The sequence below is a fragment of the Callospermophilus lateralis genome, chromosome 16, assembly GCF_048772815.1.
Source record: "Callospermophilus lateralis isolate mCalLat2 chromosome 16, mCalLat2.hap1, whole genome shotgun sequence".
NCBI lineage: Eukaryota > Metazoa > Chordata > Mammalia > Rodentia > Sciuridae > Callospermophilus > Callospermophilus lateralis.
This window is the reverse complement of record NC_135320.1, coordinates 38,164,340-38,186,422: the sequence shown is the minus strand read 5'-3', so window position 1 is coordinate 38,186,422 and position 22,083 is coordinate 38,164,340.

The window sequence follows — 22,083 nt, the reverse complement described above, 5'->3', positions numbered from 1 at the left end:
ATGGGAAGGGTTAACCAGAGACAGTGAGATGAGATGCTCAGGTAGTCTTGGTACCTATACTTCCGGTCAGGCTGGTGGTGGCTTTCTTACATGACCTTCAACAAGCAGACTAAACCTGGAAAAGAAATATTTGAGTGGTGGGGAGGTGGGGGTTGCGATTATATTAAGTGAGATTTCTCCTTTGACATACATTTTATATCCTAATTTTCATTTCTTAAAATTCTCATAGGTAAGTCACTTCATGATTTATGTGTAACACGTACAGGTTCTTTCAGTGGACTCCTTTACCCATCTCTGTGTCCTGTCAAAAGGCTTGGACAACATTATACACAAAATATACTGCTGTTTTACAATGACAAGACAAACTATTTTTAAATGCTCTATCTAATTCTATTTTTAAAAGTTATTACTTAATAAAATAACTATTAAAGACTGAATTCTTTAAAATGTCTACTGATTTCCCCAACTATTAACCCCTCCCCCACTCAGTTATATTTTCAGACTTGTTAGAAGCACTACTGGACTGATGGATACTTATTTTATACTATGTAATTTTTCTTAACATCTAGAGGCTAAGATTTAGGATATATACCTGAATATGGGAATATAGAGAAGGCAGGTAAATTTTAAATATTAAATTAAATTATTTTAGGTGAATAAAACACCAAAAAGAATAAATAAAATAAACACCAAAAGAAATAAGTTGTGGATAAAATCATGATTATCGCAATCACTATAATTAGCTACCATTTTTTTATGACATGAAAAAGAAGTTTCAACTTAAATGAGCACAGTTTTGTAGTGTATTTAAATATACCTACACTGACATTCTTATTGCGCCTCTCAACATGTTTGCATAAAACAAATTATATGCTTACAGGGTTTTAAAAGTCTTACATTGAAAATATCCTTGATTAATAAAATTTAAATAAATACTTGCTATAGATATCCAAATTATTAATGAATGAAGGTAAGTAATAGTGCCAGAAGTATCTAAAAGGAAAAACTTAGGTATTTTCTCTGCTTTAGGCAGTAGTAACAAGACCCAGCACCTATCCCAGAACTTAGGTGAATAAAACACCAAAAGAAATAAGTAAATTCTTATCTTCCTTATCTTTCTTTCCTTCTAGTTCTTCCTTTAATCCTTCCTGTCTTTCTTCTATTCCCCCATCCCTTCCATTTTTTCCTCCATTCCTTCTTTTGTAAATTTTGTTTTTCATAAATTTAACAAGAGCTATGAAAACGAAGACAAGGTTAAGCACAATCATGGAGGAAGAAGGTTAGAAAGACCAGTGCATTTTATATTCTGGGGTAACCAGGAAACAATTAATTTCCTCAAAATTTGTAAAATTTCTAAAATGCCCATAATTATAAGTGTAGATCAGTGATATTTCCATATGATAAGATGTATTTCTCTTTACAGGCTGAATTGTAGTGAATGAGAAACAGGACATAAATTAATAATAAAATTAGTGGTAGGGAAATCTGCCATTGGAAAAAGAATTTTCCAAGAACTGGTTTTAATAGTAGACCAGAGTCAGCACAGTGGCACACACCTATGTTCCTTGTTATTCTGGAGGCTGAGATGGGAGGTTTGCATGTTCAAGGCCAGACTCCACAGCTTATTTAGACCCTGTCTCAAAATAAAGCAAAAAGGATTCAGAGTATACAGCTCAGTGATAGAATGCTTGCCTAGCATGTGTAAGGCCCTGGGGTCAATCCCCAATATTACAAATTAAAGAAATAAAAAGTATACCTGATGGGGCAAAAGAGAATATGGGGTTGCAAAAACAAATAAACAAACAAAAAATGCTACACTACTCTAGTTATGTTTCAAAGTATGGAGTGTTAAAGCTTTTTATTCTAATAGCACAAATGCATTCATTGTAAGTATATTTGTACTATTTTTTTATTGTAAATAGCAAAATTAAAGAAAGGTTCAAGAACTTTCTATGCTTTAAATTACAGTAAATAAAGAGTTATACAGAAAAGTAAATTCTTATCTTTTGAAAATTGCACTGTATTCAACAGCATCTAAGGCAGCATTAACCCCAAGCTTATACCTGATATATGCCACTTTGTCTAAAAAGTAATGGGGACCAGACAATTCAAAATTCTCATAAACATCGCCAGAGGTAAACACTGAACAATGTCTTTCCAAATGTTTTGTGTTGGTGTGAGTAGTATTTTTTAATTGTTTTTTATTTGTTTCTGGTATGAAGAAATTAAAAACCATACTGTGTATCTCTCATTTTTTTCTAGATAAAAACAGTTTAACCACATAAACACCTGCATCATTGTCTTAAGGTGAAATATGAGGAGTTAAGTTCCTTTGCACTCTTCCGAGACAAACATGAAAACACAAAGCTGCCACTTTCACATGATGTTAATACAGAGTTCTTCATCCATTAACCTTTTAGCAAAGGTTTCTCTCAATTCCCTACTAGTGCTTAGACTGACTGACTGGTAATGACATTTCTTTGTTTAACTGTTTTTAACACCTAATTGACTCCACAACTTTTTACCTTTAACTCTACCCCCCCCCATTGTATCTCACTGGTTTAGCAGCTGTAATTCTGGTTTCTCTGTAATAAGTGACAGTTTGTTGATAATAAATTCTACCTCTGAATTCCAGCATCATACCCATACCTATCTTCCATTGTTTCTAAATTCTGCTCTTTTCTCCCCAGTATCTATCTATCCTGTCTCTCTCAAAAATTTGGTATAAGAAATAGCGCAGGCTCCCTTCTACTTTCAGCTATATTAATATTGCCTTTTCTCATGGTGGAAATTCTCCTCATCTCCTTTCTCCGTCTTTTCAGTCTATCTGATTGTCTCCTTCTGGCAATGACTATTTCTGGTACATTTTGCATGAGGAGTTATTTTCCCATTAGTAGCCTTCACCTTCACAGATATAAAAAACCTAATTGTGCACTGTGGTACAAATGGAATCTGAAATTATCAAGTGCAAAATTAGCATTAAAAAATCATAAGACAACAAACAATAGGGCTTTTATGTGATTTTTGTAATTGCGTGAAACTAGTTACTCTGGCAATAATTGTTTGTGCTTCATTAACATGCAAAATGGTTTTATAGACTAACCCACACACAAAGGAAACCATTTTTGATGAGAACTGTGCTTTGTTTAATGTTAGACACCATTGTATTTGCTTTCCTTATATAACAGTTCTAATTAGTACCTAGCACTCATCCTGAGTTTTTCAGCTTGAACACTCTAAAGGTGACAACCGAGTCACAATTCCATGGCACTCTTTGTCAGTACCTGTCAAAATATAGCTAAGCCTTTAGGAGTTGTGATCTAAATACTGAAAAAAAAAGTTAATAGTCCAGAAACAATATGTCCTAGGTAATTTAAAAAAAAATTGCACATTAGCTTTCGCTTAAAATCATAATACCAGGGCTGGGATTGTGGCTCAGTGGCAGAGCGCTTGTCTTGAATGTGTGAGGCACTGGGTTCAATCCTCAGCACCACATAAAAACAAATACAAATATTGTGTCCATCTACAACAACAACAACAAAAATATTTAGAAATATACCATCAATGCTACCCTATTAAATTGGCCCTGACAAGAATAAATTTGTCCCACTAATTTCTTAACAATGCTTTTATCATCTGACCTTTATCTGTTGGCCTGACTTCACTTCCTTGGTGAGGTAGTACAGGTGGATGAGTAGCAAAATTTTAAATTGGTTGACGTGTACACACATTCCTTTCAGAAGTGATTAGCTGTTCATCTTAGAAGCATGGGGGAGAGGGTAAAATTTTAACTATACCAAAGAAGCAAATCCATTAGGCTAGACTTCAAAACCTAACTTTACTCAAGACTAGCCAACTTGATTCTAATATGTGGAAGCATGAAAGTCCACCCTCTAGTTAGGAAAGCAGGGCAGACGCAGACATAAGAGGGGATTTCACTGCTGTTGTTGAATCCCATGTGCCTCTTCTCATAGCACTGAAATTAAAAGAGCACAGGATTGTGGAGGAGTAGGTTTATCATGAGACTGCCATACCTAGATAATCAAAAACATAGCAAAGCTAACATAACACCTGTTTTTTTTTTTTTTTGGTGTGTGTGTGTGTGTGTGTGTGTGTGTGTGTGTGTGTAAAATGACCTTAAATGTAGACAGGTTTAAAATTTCTTGGTGATTGAATTCATAAAAATTATGTGGTCATCTTTTTCTGCTCCTCCTTCTCCTCCTCCTCCTCTTCCTCTTCCTCCTCCTCCTCCTCCTCCTTCTCCAGCTTTTGGTAAAATGAGATTGATTGCTTCCACCCCCTCGACCCTGCCCCAAATGTCTGAATTTGTTAATAGATTTATTTCATTAATTTAGGTTTTGTCTAAAAAGTCAATGAATTTTTCTCATTTTGTAGACTCAAGACAGTAGTCTTCTTCATAGTTTGGTAGAATTGATCAGTTGAACAGAGGCTATCACTGATTTCTGAAATTTTCTAGAGTACTGTTACTTCAGTTTGTTTCTCTTTAAAAAAATTACAGGGCTGGGGTTGTGGCTCAGTGGTAAAGCACTTGCCTTGCATGTGTGAGGCACTGGGTTCAATTCTCAGCACTGCATATAAATAAATAAAGTCCTTTGACAACTAAAAAAAATATTAAAGATACAAATGGCTTATATCACTATCATGTAACACCATAATAATGAAAAACACAGTATATCTAGAATAGCTACATTATGCCCATTGTTGTATATCATTTGGATTCTTGAATTCTGAAGTACTTGCTGTGAAATATTTAAAATACACTATGATATATGTGTGAATTTCAATGACATGCCTGTTCTCTCATGCTTTGAAAGAATTTGAATTTTTACACACACACACACACACACACACACACACACACACACAAGAATTGCTGATCACTTCCTTCAAAATGCACTTAAGGAACTTTCTTTTTTAGTTAAGTTTATGTGAGTAAATGTCAAGTCCCAATCTTTCCCTGTCAATGCCTCGCACTGAAACTCAAGTTATTTTTCCTTCTTCCAACTTGAAGTCATTCTAATTTCTTAATTTTGTGATTCAAATGACACATGATAAAAGAAAATTTCTCATCTCTACCTTTTAACTTCTGTATTCAACTAACTATTGGAAAAAGCTAAGTGCTTTGTAATTTTAAACTACAGAGAATCTAAATAAAATGAGTTGTCTGGGCTTACCCATTTTGGTGAGAAGAAAGAAAAGTTTTGAAAAACAATATATTTGATAAACAAAGAGATTTCAGAGGTCACAAAATTAGAAGTGATCTTGGGAGTCCTCCATCTACCACTCAACCAAAATAATTCTAGATTATAGCTTTTAGAATAGCTATTAAGCTTCTGTCTTCAAGCATTTCCAGGAATGGTATCCCATTACTTTACAAGATCCTTTCACTTTAAGCACAGAATTAGATTAGTAAGTTTTGTGGTTTTTTTTTTTTTTATTTTTGACAAAAATCTTTTTTGTGCCTTCTACCCATTTATCCTCGTTCTATTCTCTAAGATACAAAATAAATCTATTCTTAAAAGTAACTTTTCTAAATAAATATGTTAAAGTATGAACCAACAGTATCATAAAATCATCTTCATCAAGCTAAATAGTCTTCACCATAAGATATGTTTTTGAGACCCTTCTCCATCTTTTTCTTCTGTGTGTTCTATAGTTTTACCATCTCTTAAAAGGTGTCACTTAAAACAAATGGTGCTCTCTTTTTCTCTGTCCCTCTGTCCAGTTTTAACCTGCATACTAACTCATTTCCAGAGTGCTAGGTACTGAGTTGAGAGTGAGGCCTCTCATGGTCTTGATCCTTGAGAAGTCTACCACTCCCTAATGGAAACAGACAAGTAAATATGTAGCTTAGTTACAATTGTAACAAAAGCCTGTTGGATGAGTGAAAACAGAAGTGACTTGATTTAATAGGAGTGGGAAAGGAGTTTAGAGGGACTTTTCCTGAGGAAGAAAGAATTGGTCTGGCTGAATGACATTCAGGACTAAACCCAGCTAAAACATGTTGTATGTTGAAGACTCCATATTGGAGTTTTGATATTGCAAAAAATAAAAGTTGATTTTGATCTATCAGCTGTTTTATATATAAGATAATCAAGCTCTGTCCTGAAAGGGTCTAATGCTACTTTTACTCACATTTTTACAGTGACTGATTTTGGATGAACTTTAATCCACTGCAATCCACAGAAGTCAGGGAATTCACATTTAATTTGAGCAAGTATCTTATATGTTTTGAAGACCTCATTAAATTCTATGTAATTATAGAATCTTGCATTTGCTTTGTGACATTCATCTAACTTAAGATAGTCCAAGAGAATTCTAGCAGGGGTTCAGGCGTGCTTCACACCATGTCCACACCATGGTTCTTTCCATAGTCTAAATCATCCCAAATTGAGTCCTCTGGATTTTCCAGAATCCCTAAGGAATGACTTTTCAGTGTTATCAGAACATTTTCTAAAACAGATTTTAAAAAAAAAAACCATGTGGCTTCTTCTTTTGAAATAGATTATTCTTATAAAATTAATGACATTTTCTTTTCCAAAATCTGTACCTCCGTTCCATCTCATGGTGACATAGTCTGAGTAGTTTTTTTGATGATAGTAGTTTTTTGATGATGCAGGAGGAATTATTGTAACATAGGTTTTTTGAATAGCCCAGTAACAAATACAATGACATCCAAACACCCAGTCATTCTTCGTTCCAGCAATATTCAGACCTCATCATCGGCTAAATCCAAGCAACGTATGTGTGTATGTGGTTTTGCAACTGGGCAAATAATCAAAGGCAAGGAATGAATATAACCATCTGTATGGAAATTGGTAAACTGCAAATTGGTCCCCTAACTGGGATTAGGGAGAATACATGTTTTCCCCAGCTCTGCTTCTTTCCCAGAATTTCACATACATCAATAACAATGGCTTTCACTTCCTTCAGCTGAAGATGGAGAGAGAGATGCTTTAAAGTTGTCAATGTCAGGGAGGGTTTGTCCTGCATAGTTATAAGCCTATTATTTAAAAGAACAAAATGAAGGCTCGTTTCCCACAGTGAATTTAATACTTTTCCTGCCTTGTATTATGGTGACAGTGCTGAAAAGTAGAATCAGAAAAAAAAGGAAAAAATAGAAATGGATTCTTTAAATTCAAAAATCAAATTGTAACCCTTTCTTGCATGAGGAACAGGATGAGATATTTACCTGCCAATGTAACCTTTAAAAGCACAGTGAGAAGTGAAGAACATTTTATAATCTTTCCTTTTCTTTGATGTTTAATTTTTATTTTTACATGAATTCCTCTGGAACTCTCCTAGGAACCTAGTTCCTTACAATAGGGTATGATAGGTACCCCTTTTTTACTTTTGTTAAAAAATGTAGAAAGTATGAAAAGATACACCAAGAAAAACAAATAAAAGGTTATGTAATCTGAATAAATCCTAAAGTTGATTACTTAAATAAACCTGAAATATCCAGCTTTTATAGAGCTCAGAAAAGCTCTCAGCAACAATTGATGAGTGACTGTTGTTTCACATCCTTATAATTTTTAAGAAAGTGAAGAATAGCAGCCAGCTAGAAAATCTTCAAAACTTTAACGTTTTAAACCTGTACCCAGTAATATTATACATATGAAATCAATTTTGAAAAAAAAAATGAAATAAATATCAAGTGTACTTTCTACCGAATATTTTCTTGTGGTAAACAACACGGTGAATGAGTTTATCTGCAGTCACAGGTAACAGTTCCTGTTGATGCTTTCTGCCTGGGGCACTCAGGTCCCTTTGCTTTTGTTTTGAGGAGTCTTTCATTTAGTCCTGTGTTATGGTTTGGATGTGAGATGTCCCCCAAAGCTCACGTGTGAGACAATGCAAGAAGGTTCAGAGGAGAAATGATTGGGTTGTGAGTCTTTTTTTTTTTTTTTTTTTTTTTTATTGGTTGTTCAAAACCTTACAAAGCTCTTGACATATCATATTTCATACATTAGCATGCATTAGCTTCAAGTGAATTATGAACTCCCTTTTTTACCCCAAGTACAGATTGCAGAATCACATGGGTTACACATCCACATTTTTACATAATGCCATACTAGTAACTGTTGTATTCTGCTACCTTTCCTATCCTCTACTATCCCCCCTCCCCTCCCCTCCCATCTTCTCTGTCTACCCCATCTATTGTAATTCATTTCTCACCTTGTTTATTGTGAGTCTTAACCCAATCAGTGATCTAATCCCCTGCTATGGATTAACTGAGTGGTAACTGAAGTGGCAGGGTGTGGCTGGAGAAGGTGGGAATTGGGGCTGTGGCTTTCAGACTTGTATCCACCAAGTGCAGACCCCTCTCTCTGCTTCCTGATCATAATGTGAGTTGCTTCCCTCTGCCATACACTCTGCCATGATGTTCTGCCTCACCTGGAGCCCTGAGGAATGGAGCCTGCTGTCTATGGATTGAGACTTCTGAAACTGTGAACCCCCAAATAAACTTTTCCTCCTCTACGATTGTGCTGATTGGTCGCAGTGGCAAAAAAAGCTGACTAAAACATCCTGTAAGCAAAGGCAAGTTGTAACCAAGGAAAGATGGGGACTGTGATAAATGCCAAAAGAAGACTTTTCTGAAGCATGTTCAACTGGATGACTCAGGGGATCCCAGCAGGATGGAGCCCCAGTGCTTCCTGACAGGACCTGCTTCTAAATGTTCCCTCTCTCCACTCACCGCGTGGCCTTCTTCCTTACCCAGTATACCTCCCTCATGCTTCTTTGGTGCTTCCTGGCACTATGTCCCCAACAGCCAGACATTTTTGTGAGAAGTCACAGTAAGAAGAAACTCTTATTATATAATAATGAATGCCTTATTCATTCACTAAACCACATTTAGTGAAGGTTCCCTGCATCCTTAATATAAAAGTCCTCCCATCTTTGGTACAAGGAATAAGGCAGGTGGCTTTTCCCAGAAAACTGAAAATTTAGTGTAGAGAGTTTCAAACAGGTAATTATATGTGTACACAGACTAGTTCAGACTAGTTATTTAAAAACTAGAATGTTCACTCTGTGAAGGCAAGGATTTCGCCTTTTTTTTTTTTGTCTTTTCTTTTTTCCATTAAAGTTCCTGGTACATAGTATTTGAAACATAGCTACTTAATGCCAAAGTTTAGATTAGAAACTGTTAAAAATTTCAATTGATTGATTTAGATCATAGGAAGGAGTCCTTGCAAATTAACCAAAGTAGGAAAGCCAGACCAGAAAACAAGTTTAATTCTCTGATTTGTTGGGAAGCCAGGGGCAGAAAAATCCAGGACAATATAGAGTTAACTTCTCAAGCTATTGTAAACCCTAAATTTCTTTGGTCAGATATTTCTAATTTCTAAATTAAGGGACATTAGGCTATATGTACTAGCGTACTATCAGGTATAGTATATGTTAGTTTTTCAAGGCTGCCAACACAAGTACTGTAAACTGAGTGGCTTACACAATATAAACTTATTGTCTCACAGTTTTGCAGCTTGAAGTCCAAGATCAAGGTGTCAGCAGCACCATGTTCCCCTGAGAAAGAAAGGAAAGACCTATTTCATGCCTTTGTTACTGAGGGCCTGCTGGCGATCTTTGGCATTCCTTGGCTTGTAGTATCACCCTGATCTCTGGCTTTGTGTTTATATGTAATTCTTTCTCTGTGTATATCTGTCCCCAAATTTCCCCTATTCACAAGGACACTGGAACAGAGACCTGCCCTATACCGGAATGGCTTCATCTTAATTCATTAATTCGCAACAATCTTGTTTCCAAATAGGGTTAATTAATGAGTTAGTGGTTCAACATACGATTTGGGGGTAGGAGGTAATTCAATTAAATACATAATACCATTCTACAAACTTTGAGATAGATGGAGAGATTTTTATGTAATAAAATATACAGCAGGCAAGGCTCAGCAATAAAGGTATTATTTCAGCATTTCATTATGACCAATATGGCTTGAGGGTATACCTATTATATTATCATATGTAATAATAATATATCATAATTACCTTGCTTAGACAGATTTTCCAATAGATTACTGGGTTTTTTTTTTTGTAAGGCAACCCACATATTAAAGGAAATTTCATCAAAATTGTTAAAAGAATCCACTAGTCAAAAATCCAGATGTTTTGGTAATAATTAGTCAAGCAAAGCTTATTTAGTCTCAGTATTTTTTCTGTAATTATTACTCTAGAATAAACTTATCTCATCTTATATCTATTAAAGTTTATCTTTTTACCAAGTCAGTTGTTCTTCTCTGCATTTCCCCCTACAATGTCTGGATAAAAGTTTTATTTTAATATATTCTGAACTATCTATTTTAACTATTCAAGAGAATTTTGAGGTATCACTTACTCAATTAATTTGCAATAAAACAAGATGATGTTTAGAATAAAGTAGAAGTGTCAATCAGTTAAAAATATAAGTAATCACTTTTATTCCAGATAGTTAATAATTAGTAAAGAGATGATTGAGGAGGTAGACTACTATAACAGGAATTGTTGTAAGGGGTACAAAGTATCTTAGTGGATTTCATGTTGCCTATCAAAATTAAAAGAAGTTCTTTGACATGAACTACATTCTCTAATGTCAAAGCAGTATGGAAACTGAATTATAAAATGCACAAAAAAGAAGTTAAGTATGCTTAATTGTAATTGTTTTTTGAAAACAATCCCTCTTCTTTTAGGCAGATAGGAAATAACCTCTATACAACTGTAATTATAAAATAGTTGTAAAATAATAGAACTCATTAACAAAGATTCTGACAGTTGATTGGTATATGAATCTGTAGTTTGTTTTTGCCTCTAGAGTTTCAGACTTTTGTTGCACATACTTATTAAAAGAAGAAAATAGCTTTTTGCAAGGGTACTCAGCAAGACAACAATCCATCATCTGGCATTTACTTCAGAAACTACAAGGTTCCAGAGCATGATTTCTTTGTGACCTAGAATTAATTGAAGAATTGATGCAAGAATCATCATAAATAGAAAAAGTGACAGGAACCTGTCTCTCAGAGGTCAACAGAGTTTCAATGAAGAAGCCTGTGAAGTCGTCCAAAGGGCACCACCCAGACTAAAGGTCTCTTAGTTTGGTTCTTTGTTTGATCTTTTGATCTCTATACAATGTTTCAATGTCATTACCCAAGAGTAAGAAAAAAGGTCACTTTACCCCTCAAAATGTAAGCTTTTTGACTTCAGTCTGTCTTCATTTCTCTCTTTCCTGGCCAATTTATCTCACCTGGAACATGGTAGTCCAAAATTCTCAAGTTGGCAGTAATTTGTAGACAAATAATATTCTCTCCATGAGAAGCAAGTCAAACAGTGTCATAGTTGTTTAAACATGCATGAACTTTGCAGCCAGGTAGAACTTGCTTCTGCTCCCAATACTGTTTCTGTTTAATAAGATGGTTGGATCAGTTGCTTACCTTTCTTTCCATTTTGATAAAGTAACATAAAATAGCAATACTTCTATTTTTGTTTTACATTCCTTCTGTGTATTATTGATCATCAGATCTACGCTTTGGGCTAATTAGGGAGAAGTTCTTTATTTGATCATGGAAAAAAATGAAAACATTAATATTTATGTGCATATTATCTTATACATAAGTGATTTGTACAGTAGCCATGAAACTGTCGTCTCAAGTTCAGTTTACAAATAAATACAGCTAACAGAGCATTCTATGTGAATTGCAACTTTTCTATAACAAGTTTCTCTAACAATCTAACCATCACATGTCACTTTATCTCCTGGGGTGTAGTGAGAAAGGGACTATCAGCCTCTTCTGTTGTCTGATTATTTCATTGGGGCACTAGAACAGATTGAGGGAAAAGGCACAAATGAGGAAACACTTACATCAAATGGAAAGATTCTATGGAGAAATAATGAGTGATCCTGAAGTGAATGGGGAGGACTTGGACTTAGGTCTGATTTGTAACATTCTTGTGGCTAAAACAACCAAATGTAGCTCATCCCAGACACAAATTTGAGGCCTGGTTTAGAAGAGCTAGAGATAGAAAGTAATCCTCTATGGACAACAAGTTCAAATGTCCAATCAGCAGAAAAAAGAACAGCTCCCACAGATATATGACCAAGATACTACACAACTGTTGGGAATGGAGGGGGTAAAATGAATGGAATTGCAGTTTTATGGGTGCAACTCCTAAAAGACTCAGGGCAGTCTAATGATGTTGCTTAGGCACAAATTTGAACCAGGTCTTTTTCTCAAAGTATTTGTGTAGCTTCTTCTGGGAATAATCAAAATTTCATTAGCTTAACACATACTTTTCAAGAGCTTGCTGTATTTCAGGAATGCCATTTGAGAACTTTTATTGCTTGTCATCATCCTGTTCCTCCAACTTCTTTGCTTGTGTTTCATATTTCAAAAGTTTTGAATTACCTTATAAGTCCCAGAAAATTCTTTAGCACCTAAACTCTCATTGTCCTTGTGCATTTCTGTCTGAACTATTCCAGCTTAACCCTGGTGTATCAGCTCAAAGGCTGTCTCCTTGCAGAAACTGCCTGACTTTCCCAGACTGATGAAATCCCCCATTCCCTTATACCCACCCTATATCAGAAACTTCCCTGTGACCTCTCTGTGACATAACCATTGCTCTATTCTTGGCAGAACTGAAGCATGTGTGGGCAGGACCATCTTCTTCCCCACCCCCAGCCCCTTTTTTCATCTACAGACCCAGCTCAATGCCAGATACAGTTTGTGTTTGTGAAATGATGGCAAAACTAGAGAGATGGTTGTCAAACTGGAAGGACTGGAGACTTTTTTTGGGAATACAATCATTTGGGTTTATATAGGATATTTTAGGGCATATAGTAAGTGACTGATAAGAAGTAACTGAGGTCTTTTTGAGATTGAACTCAGGGTCACTTGACCACTGAGCCACATCCCCAGCCCTATTTTGTATTTTATTTAGAGACAGGGTCTCACTGAGTTGCTTAGCAACTTGCTTTTGCTGAGGCTGGCTTTGAACTCGCAATCCTCCTGCTTCAGCCTCACAAGCCATTGGGATTATAGGTGTGTGCCACCACGCCCGGCATGATTGGGGTCTTCTACCCCACAACCTAAATTGAGAAACATCTGAAATCTTCTAGTACCCATACATAATCTACCTAAATGTAACTTAATACGAAACTCAAAGCACAATGTAGTCTCTTGCAGGAAAGCATTCAATAAATGTCTTCTGACTGATCCATAGCATGAATTCATGAAAAGAATGAATTAAGGAATGCATTCATTGTCCCATGGGTAGAAACAATCAAATGGCCTTATAATCCCTTTCAGTTGTGCGTTTAAATTATGATGCCTAGGGTCACATGCAGCTAAAAGTAGCTTTAAACATGCAATCCTGTTAATTTAAGATGCATTATTTTTCTTGTTTGTTTTTTTTTTAAATATCTCTGATTTGTGATGAGAAAAATAACATTGTCTGTGTGATGATCTTTTCATGAATTTCTATAGAAGCTCCTACCTGAGCTCTCTATCTTAATCTCCTTTTCTCTTTCTCTCTGGGGAGTCATTCTTCTTAAAGACCTACTTCTTCAGGAGAAACAATTACATTTAACAAAAGACAAGGACTAATGCTATTACTATGTATATCCTTGTGCATTGACAACCAGAAAATCATAGTAGATAGATTTATAAACATTATTGCTGTTTTGCACTGTAGGAAACTTGCAATTTGGTCAAGATCCACATTTAATTCCTGTCCTTATATTCTGAGCTCACTTATATTTTCTGGTTGCATTTGTAAAAGCTGTTTTGTACAAAAGAATTCTATTAATAATGAATCGATGTGTCTTTATACCTCACTATAACCCCCAAATTGCTTTAGATAGGTACAGAGATAGGTTGCACCATAGATAAATAAAAGAAATAATAGTATTGTGTCATATGATTTGTTACCCGACTGAAGATTGTATCTGGAAGCTTTAAATGAATTCCAAGGTCATAAACTTATGGTAATGAAAAATGTATACACAACCAACAATATTCTTACTAGATTTTTGTAATAAAATATTCCTTTTTGTGACAATAAAATATTAACTTACAGCTCTTATATTTTTTAAAAGTCTGCTATGATTATCATATATGTATTTTGAAGAGCATGCTTGCATCAATAATACATATTATTTTTTGCAACTAGATTTTATGTTCAAACATCTTGATAAATAATTAAAATTTTGAACATATGTATTTTTCTGTTTCAAGAAGTTTGAAAACACTACCAATAAGGTGAAACTTCACAAAAATATTGTTATTTAGCAATATGTAGCTATCTTTCTAAACATAAACATGTTTAGTGCTGATAAAGTTATCTACAATACTTTTACAAGTCCATGAGAGTTATTATTGTGAAAACAACTCTCTGGGGCAGTACAAAATACTCTAATCACAAGTTTAAATTTTGTTCACTTGATTATAAATAAAAACATATCATTTGTGTGGTAGGCATTAATTCTATAAGCAACTATATGGGAGAATTATAGATTGTTTTATTGATATTGCTTGATATTTTAAAATGTGATCCCTCCTATTCTGTTTCAGAATAGACAAGTAAAAATGATTATTTCCCACAACATGCTAAGAAATAGAGCAAAGAAACTATGCCTAGGTCTTGGAATTTGCTTGAAATCACACACACACACACACACACACACACACACACATTCACACACACACTTCTGCACAAACAGTAATGATTCTTTCTAAGAATATCTCAAATGGTGTTTAAGAATTGATCATTCCTACTTTATCTCTTCTGTCTCAAAGATGCTGAATATTTTGGTGCTAAATACTATTTGGTATTCAACTTTCAGGACAAAGAATATAGCAACAGTTTGTTTTCACCCTCAGTGATGAAAGTATAATCAGTGGGGATAAAGGGAAAAGTAGGATTTCTGAGATTGGTAAGAGATGAAAAATCAATCCTAACAAGAAATGAAAATGTGTTTTTTTTGTTGTTGTTTTGTTTTTTTATGCTGAGACGACTTAACCTTAACACCCCCAAAGAAATGACATTATATGTGCTGCGTATGGCAAGACAGGTTGACTCTAACAAAAACTCCACCCACTGAGCATCTCATTCCAATTCAGTCCCCTTTGCTGGTTCATGGGAAACTTCTTAGAATAAACCCTAAATGATGACCAAGAAGTTGCATACAACAGGGAGAAAGAAGTTAGCAAAAATTTGCTTGTACTCTGAATATCTCAGGGCCAGTGATATGGAGAGTTGCTGGTTAATCTCGGTATGGTTCCTGGGAAGTTTCCTGATGAGCCAGATTTGCTGGTGCAGGGGGTATGCTTCAGCTTTTTAACTGTGGCAGCAGCTGGCAGCATGCTACAAAGGACCTGTGCAGTAATCACCAGCTCACTCTGTGAAGGCCAAGAGGAAAACCTCTTCAGATGAAGCCCCGGAGGGTTTCATGCCGCAGAACAGCTAAGATTTTGCAGTTGGAATGATTTTAGAGAAATTTACAAGGAAAACTTCATTATGAATCTCTCATACATGATGTCCCCTGAGAAGCTTATCACTGTTTGTCAACTGCAACAGAAGGCATAATGCTTTTTTATTAATAGGGTTCTTTTTTTTTTCCAAAGGGATTGTTGTAAAATACCATGATTAATTGAAGATTTCTTTTTACTTCTGATTTGCCTGATTGACACAAGTAACCCTTATTAATTTCCCCAGATGCCTAAAGCAGTAGAGGCAAAGGAATACAAGATGATGCATTATTTATTCTGATATTCAATGGTCATTTTCATCCTCGTCACAAGTATTAATTTAATGAGGTCACATTATCATGCTGCCCACCAACTGACAAGGAGAGTGTTGATAAAACTGATTAAACTCTCTAGATTAAGCACATTTACTCAAATTCATGTTCACATGCTTAAAACTCTGGCCAAGCATCAAACCATGCCTAATATGTCTTTTATTACCAGGTTGCATTAAAAAAATGATAAAACAAAATAATTATTTCAAGTAGTTAGAAAAGCTAACCAAATGCATTATGTCTTCAACTGCTTCCTATTTAAAACAATTGACTACAGCAGGTTTAAAATTTAATGGATTTGGTAAGTTTTTGCTTTACTCATTTGTTTAGCGAGCATAGATTTTCTTACCATTGCTTGTAGATTTTAGCCTTGTAAGACAAGGATACTAGAATACTGTGTGCAACTTTGTCTGACACTCTTGTTAAACATTGAAGGACCATCTCAAATATGTTATTAATCTTTAATACAGTAGGATTTATATCTCTATCCATAGTATAAATTCTAGATGTCTTCTATTACCTCCATGCACCCCCACTCTGAGATAATATTTAAGTATACATATATTAGAAATGGAAGTTTTATTTAAAAATCTAACTAGGTATTTCATTAAAGATGATCAAGGAATTTCGTTAAAAATCAACTTTATTAAAGATGGTCAATGAATAAGATAGATTTTTCAAGAGTAAATTAACATTGGTAATGTTTTTCTTATCTTTCAATCTAAGCATCAAAATATTTGTTTCATACAGCTGAAATTATTAGCATTAGCAATAAATTAATATTCCTAGAAACTCTAGAATTTTGTTGGTTATCAAGAACGTTTAGACTGTATTTTTAGGAAGCTCGAAATATGGACTCCAGTAGGCTTAATTGTATCTTTAATTGCATCTGTCCTCTATGCAATTCCAAGAACTATCTTTATAAATACAGATTATATCCATTTCAATCACTCTTTTTTTTTTTTTTTTGTATCAAGGATTGAATCCAGGGATGCTTTACCACTAAGTTGTACCTCCTACACCCTAATCCTTTTTAATTTTTTTTTTAAATTTTATAACAGGGCCTCACTATGTCATTAACAACCTAGCTAAATTTCTGAGGCTGGACTTGAATTTGGGATTCCCCTGCCTAAATACCCCTTGCTCTTGCCTCAGTTGCTGGGATTACAGGCATGCACCACCATGCCTGGAACTCTATTGTTATAAAGTACTAAATTGATTCATTATTAGAAAAAGCAATTCTTGCCTGAAGTGGTGGCACATGCCTGTAATCCCAGCTGCTTGGAAGACTGAGGCAGGAGGATTGCAAGTTCAAAGCCAGCCTCAGCAATTAAGTGAGGCCTTAAGCAACTAAGCAAGATGCTGTCTCCAAATAAAATAATAAAAAGGCCTGGTGATGTGACTCAGTGATTAAGTAGCCCTAGTTTCAATTATGACATCTTTTAAAACTCCCATGACATTGTCTATACAAGTGCCATTTATTGTCCTAGCAGATGTTTACTTTGTTTGCTTTTTCTGCATGAATGCCAAAAGCTGTTCATATATAATCCCCTCTGTTACTCATTATGGGATCTCCTGTGACCTCACATCTCTGATTTCAGTACTCAAAAGAAACTTGAGCATCACATTGAAGGAGGTGTCATCACTGGGCTGTGATCATTTATTAGGAAGCTAACAGTGACTCTGAGTTCCTCCAGAATAGGAAGAACCTCACATCTGCAGTGTCCAGGATGGTACTTGGCACTGAGAGAAGTATGTGTAACTGAATTGATAAATGAATTGCCAATTCATTTTTAAATGTCAGTGTAGATTACCTGAGAGTGGTACTTACAAATGCACTTTGTAGGAAATTTGCTGAAATTTGTCACCGGATGATCTATAAACAAAATAAATAAGATTATCGTCAATGTGAAAGACGGCAGCTGGATATTTCTCTGCATCTTCTAGAAAACTGCACTCTCCCTATTACAGGAAAAATGGCACCACACTTCATTTATAATCCTGATAAGAGAAAAATCTAGACTACCAATCAATAGGGAAGGACTAGTCAGGAGGATTAGTGAGCCAGGGGTATGGAACTATGAGCTATACTGCAAAATCCACTGAGGCCCCAAATCATCAAAGGCTGAAGAAAAATGGACAGGTTTTGTTCCTCCAGCAGTTTGCTTTAGCCTTTTCAAAGCGAGCTAAATTAATTCTTATAGTATCCTTTCAGTTTGCATCCCTATCTGCTTTTCCAGACTTTATGCATCATAAAGTCTACTTCTGTCCAAGAAGAATACAGTAAGGGGTGCATGTGCTGATTCAGAATCATAAGAGCTAATATATATTGATTGTTCTCTACATTCTAGACACTATTAAACCTTTAAGGTCTCTCATAGGCTCCATTGGAAAGGGCTCATGTTTTTCCTTCATTTTCTCCTATGAAAATACTGAATATATATGCATTATCCATGTAGTAAAATCATATGTATTTCCTATGTGTATGTTCTACTTTCTAAGGCTCCCAGCCATGCTACCCAAATATTAGTGTTTTAACTTCCCAGCAATGTGAACCAGTTGTTCATGGGTGCCTGTGAAAAAAAAAAATTATGTTATTCCCAAACTATTCTGCCTATAATGTCTCCTACATTATTTGATTTTCTTCTTTCCTGGCTTGTTACTTGTTCACATGGAGCACTGCTACTACTGCCCATTGCTAGGTTTATTGTCTCTGGATGTTTTCCAAACTTGTAGTTCCTGGAACAATAGAAAGATACGAGTTCCTGAGCATCAGTGGCTTGATGTGAGATTCAGGACCTTATCTTTCCACTTCTTACTTACTCTGGCAAAGTGTACTTTCTGATTCGGCTGGAGTTGGATGGATGCAGGTAAGCAGACAGATAGATTTACAAAGCATCATTCACTCAATAAATATATCATAAGCACCTACTCAGTTCCAAGCATTTGCATCACACTCTAGAACAAAAGAGACAATTTACTTTTAAGTTTCTACATTCTATATCAAGTGTCTTTGGTTTTAGGAGTGGGCCTCTGCCTTACCCTCCAGCCTATCCCCTGTACACAAGCACACTTTTAGCCTTACCTAGCTCCCTGTGGTTTTGCATTATCAGTCCTCCACTCTCCTTTTTCTCAACTAATTCTTCATCTTCATCTTTTACAATTTACTGAACCTTTTTTTCATTGACCTAAGTTCCAGTGTGTACCTTTGGGGCTCCTAGATTTCCCCATCTGGTTAGCTCAAGAGTGGGAATATAAAGAGCTTTGGGAGGTGAGGTGACTGTCTCTGCATAGACTTAGAGGGAAAAATAACACACCAACCCCCATGAGTAATATTTGTGATGTCATCACTGGATATAATAAATTACAATTTTTCTGTAAATTTAAGAATTGTGCCTAACAACAGACAAGTTTTAGTAATGCTGACCCTTACTCCTAAGTAAATTCATGTACCCTTTTTTAACTATATAAATTTCATAGGAAATTATGAATGATCGCGATTTTTTAATTTATGCCAATGACAGAGTAATTCTAACAAAATCTAAGGTTTCTATTCCTTACCTAACACTTGCCCCTCAATAATTAGCAACATAAAAGTCTATTTAAAAAGCTGTTCCAGTATCTTATAACAGCATATTAGAGCTAATAATAATATACACTTTTAAGATAAATATTTACTTTGTAACTTAGAAATGCTATGTAAATGTCATAAATTAAAAGTATTATTTAGGTTTAGCATATATATATATAATATATATGTATATTATATATATATGGAGTTTGCTGGTTGTTTCTATTTAAAAAACTTATGAGAGTAAACATTACATATTATTTACTATATGCCATGCACTATTCTAACTGATTTATATTTGTTGTATTTTGTCGAAGCCAACAGCTCTACAAAGTGGGAGTTACTGTTATTCTCTTTTGATAGAGAAGTAACCAGAAGTTTAAGAGATTTGTTCAAAATCAGAAAAGAAGGAAATGACCCGGTGATCAGTTGAATGTTATCACTGTCACCCTTGTCTCCCTAGAGGAATGTCTGTGTATGTATATGTGTATAAATCCATTTCAGAGGAAATTTTATTCATATAATTTTTAATTCCTTTAATCTCTTTAGTAAAGTGCCATATTATGAAAAGTTTTACTTTGTTTAGTACTAAAAGATAATATCATAACCTCACCTATTCAGATTAAGAGCATTCCCAAAATTTGACAATACATGTATGATAAGAGTATGTTGTTGTTTTCCCATGTCTTGCCTCAAGTGGATTAAGTCATTATAGAGTTAACAGAGGCTGACTTATTTAATTGTTACCCTATTTTTAGCCATGTGTGTGTAGGGGTTTGTCTTGCAGAAGAAAAAGAATATATATGTCTTTATTTTTAAGTATGCAGTACATTGCAGGCTGGAGATAAAACTTGGAAAAAAGTTTTTTTCTTCTTCTTCTTTGAAAAAGTTTTGAGGTTCCTAGGGTCTGAGAAACTCAGTTGCAAATATGTCTGAAAAAGTGCTAAGGCCAGCAACATATCTGTAAACTATTTCTAAAATTTAATTATTTTATTTACATATATGTTTAGAAGAAATGTTACCCTAACATCAGAGCTGGTCCAAGATTTGAGTGTACTAGAAGCGAATAATTTGACACCTTTAAAAGCTACATTCCTTAAGTATTTCTTCTACATATTAGAGGCTGAACATAGTGTAGAGGTGTGGCGGGAACATAGTTAGGGACACTGCTTGCAGACCCTAATCACAATAGTTAACTGATTCATTCTTCTTAGAATTAGTTGGCTAGTATCCATTCTTGCTCAAATGTCTCCATGGATGTTTCACCTCCTACCTTTGCAGCAAACCAAAGTTGCTCTTTTATCTCTCATCTACATCTATTTATGTAGCCAACTCCCTCCCTACCTATCTCCATCCCATTTCATTACAAGTTCAGAGATCTCAATTTCAGATCTTAATCTGGTTGACTTGTTCCTTAATCATACTATGTATGCCTACTACAACACAGTGTAACAATGTAAACAGAACCTTGAAAACACTAGCATGATTTATTTTGGGGATAAATATTAAAAATAGGGAAAACCAACTTGTTTAGAGGACTCAGAGGAGTACATACTTGAAACCAAAAACATGACAATCAACTAGTAGCCCATATAAAATGTAAAGCTGCATTTAACATAATATATTAACTAATCCCCTAAAACTATTTCTTTACTATCTTATTTTTAGATGAAACTGTGTAAACAGTAACCCAAATTGAACTTTGTATTACAGACAAATATACCAACTATTTTGTAATGGTTTTCACTTTGGGTGAAACAGAGCTTTAGTGACTTTTGAAAGGACATTCTGAAGATCATTGTTAGGAAAAACTGGCCATTATGAACATGGTCTATGTAGGCTAAGCTGTTTCTTTAAAAAATATATCCCAACAGATTCTTTTTTTTTTTTTTAAATAATGAGAATTACTTTGTGGTTCTGGGAAGCTATAATTCTTCCATGAGACTTCAGGGTAGAGTAAACATCTGATGGCAAAATTCACAGAATAATAATTTTTGGTCCATTTCCTTTGGCTTCTCCCACTGTTTTTATAGTGGTGTGAGGATTTCAGTCACTGCTCCTTCTGTGAAGTTCAGCTTTGTTTACATAGTCAACTAGCCTTGAGAACTTTTGGAATAAGCATCCAATGTCAAATTCACAACAGACAACTCCATATGCAGATACAACAGGGTGAAGTATTTAAATGTCTATCCACAGTAGAACCTCATATCCATGAAACTGCAACATGTGCCCTTCAAATGACCAAACAACTGGTCTTTCAACATTTAAAAATGAAAGTGGTTAAGGGCTGGGCTGGTAGCTCAGTGGTAGAGCACTTGCCTTGTATGCATGAGGCCCTGGGTTTGATCCTCAGCACCACATAAAAATAAATAAATAAAAATATTGTATTCATCTACAACTAAAAAAATATATATGTTTAAAAAAATGAAAGTGGTTAAGAAGAGAGGCATAATACCTCACAACCTCAGGCTAACTGGTACACATGTCTACCTTGTTCATGGACAGTATTTACTGCTCTTTTTATAGCATTATCAGTACTCATATTATGCATGGGTTTTAAGACATCTCCTTCTGCAACTGTCAATACCCTACTATTATTTGTATTATACTTGCAGAATTCAAAGATAGATATGTCAATAAGTTTACATTTATGAGTCTGTTCAGCTAAAATTTATTTATACTTGCCATTATACTGAATGTAGAGAACT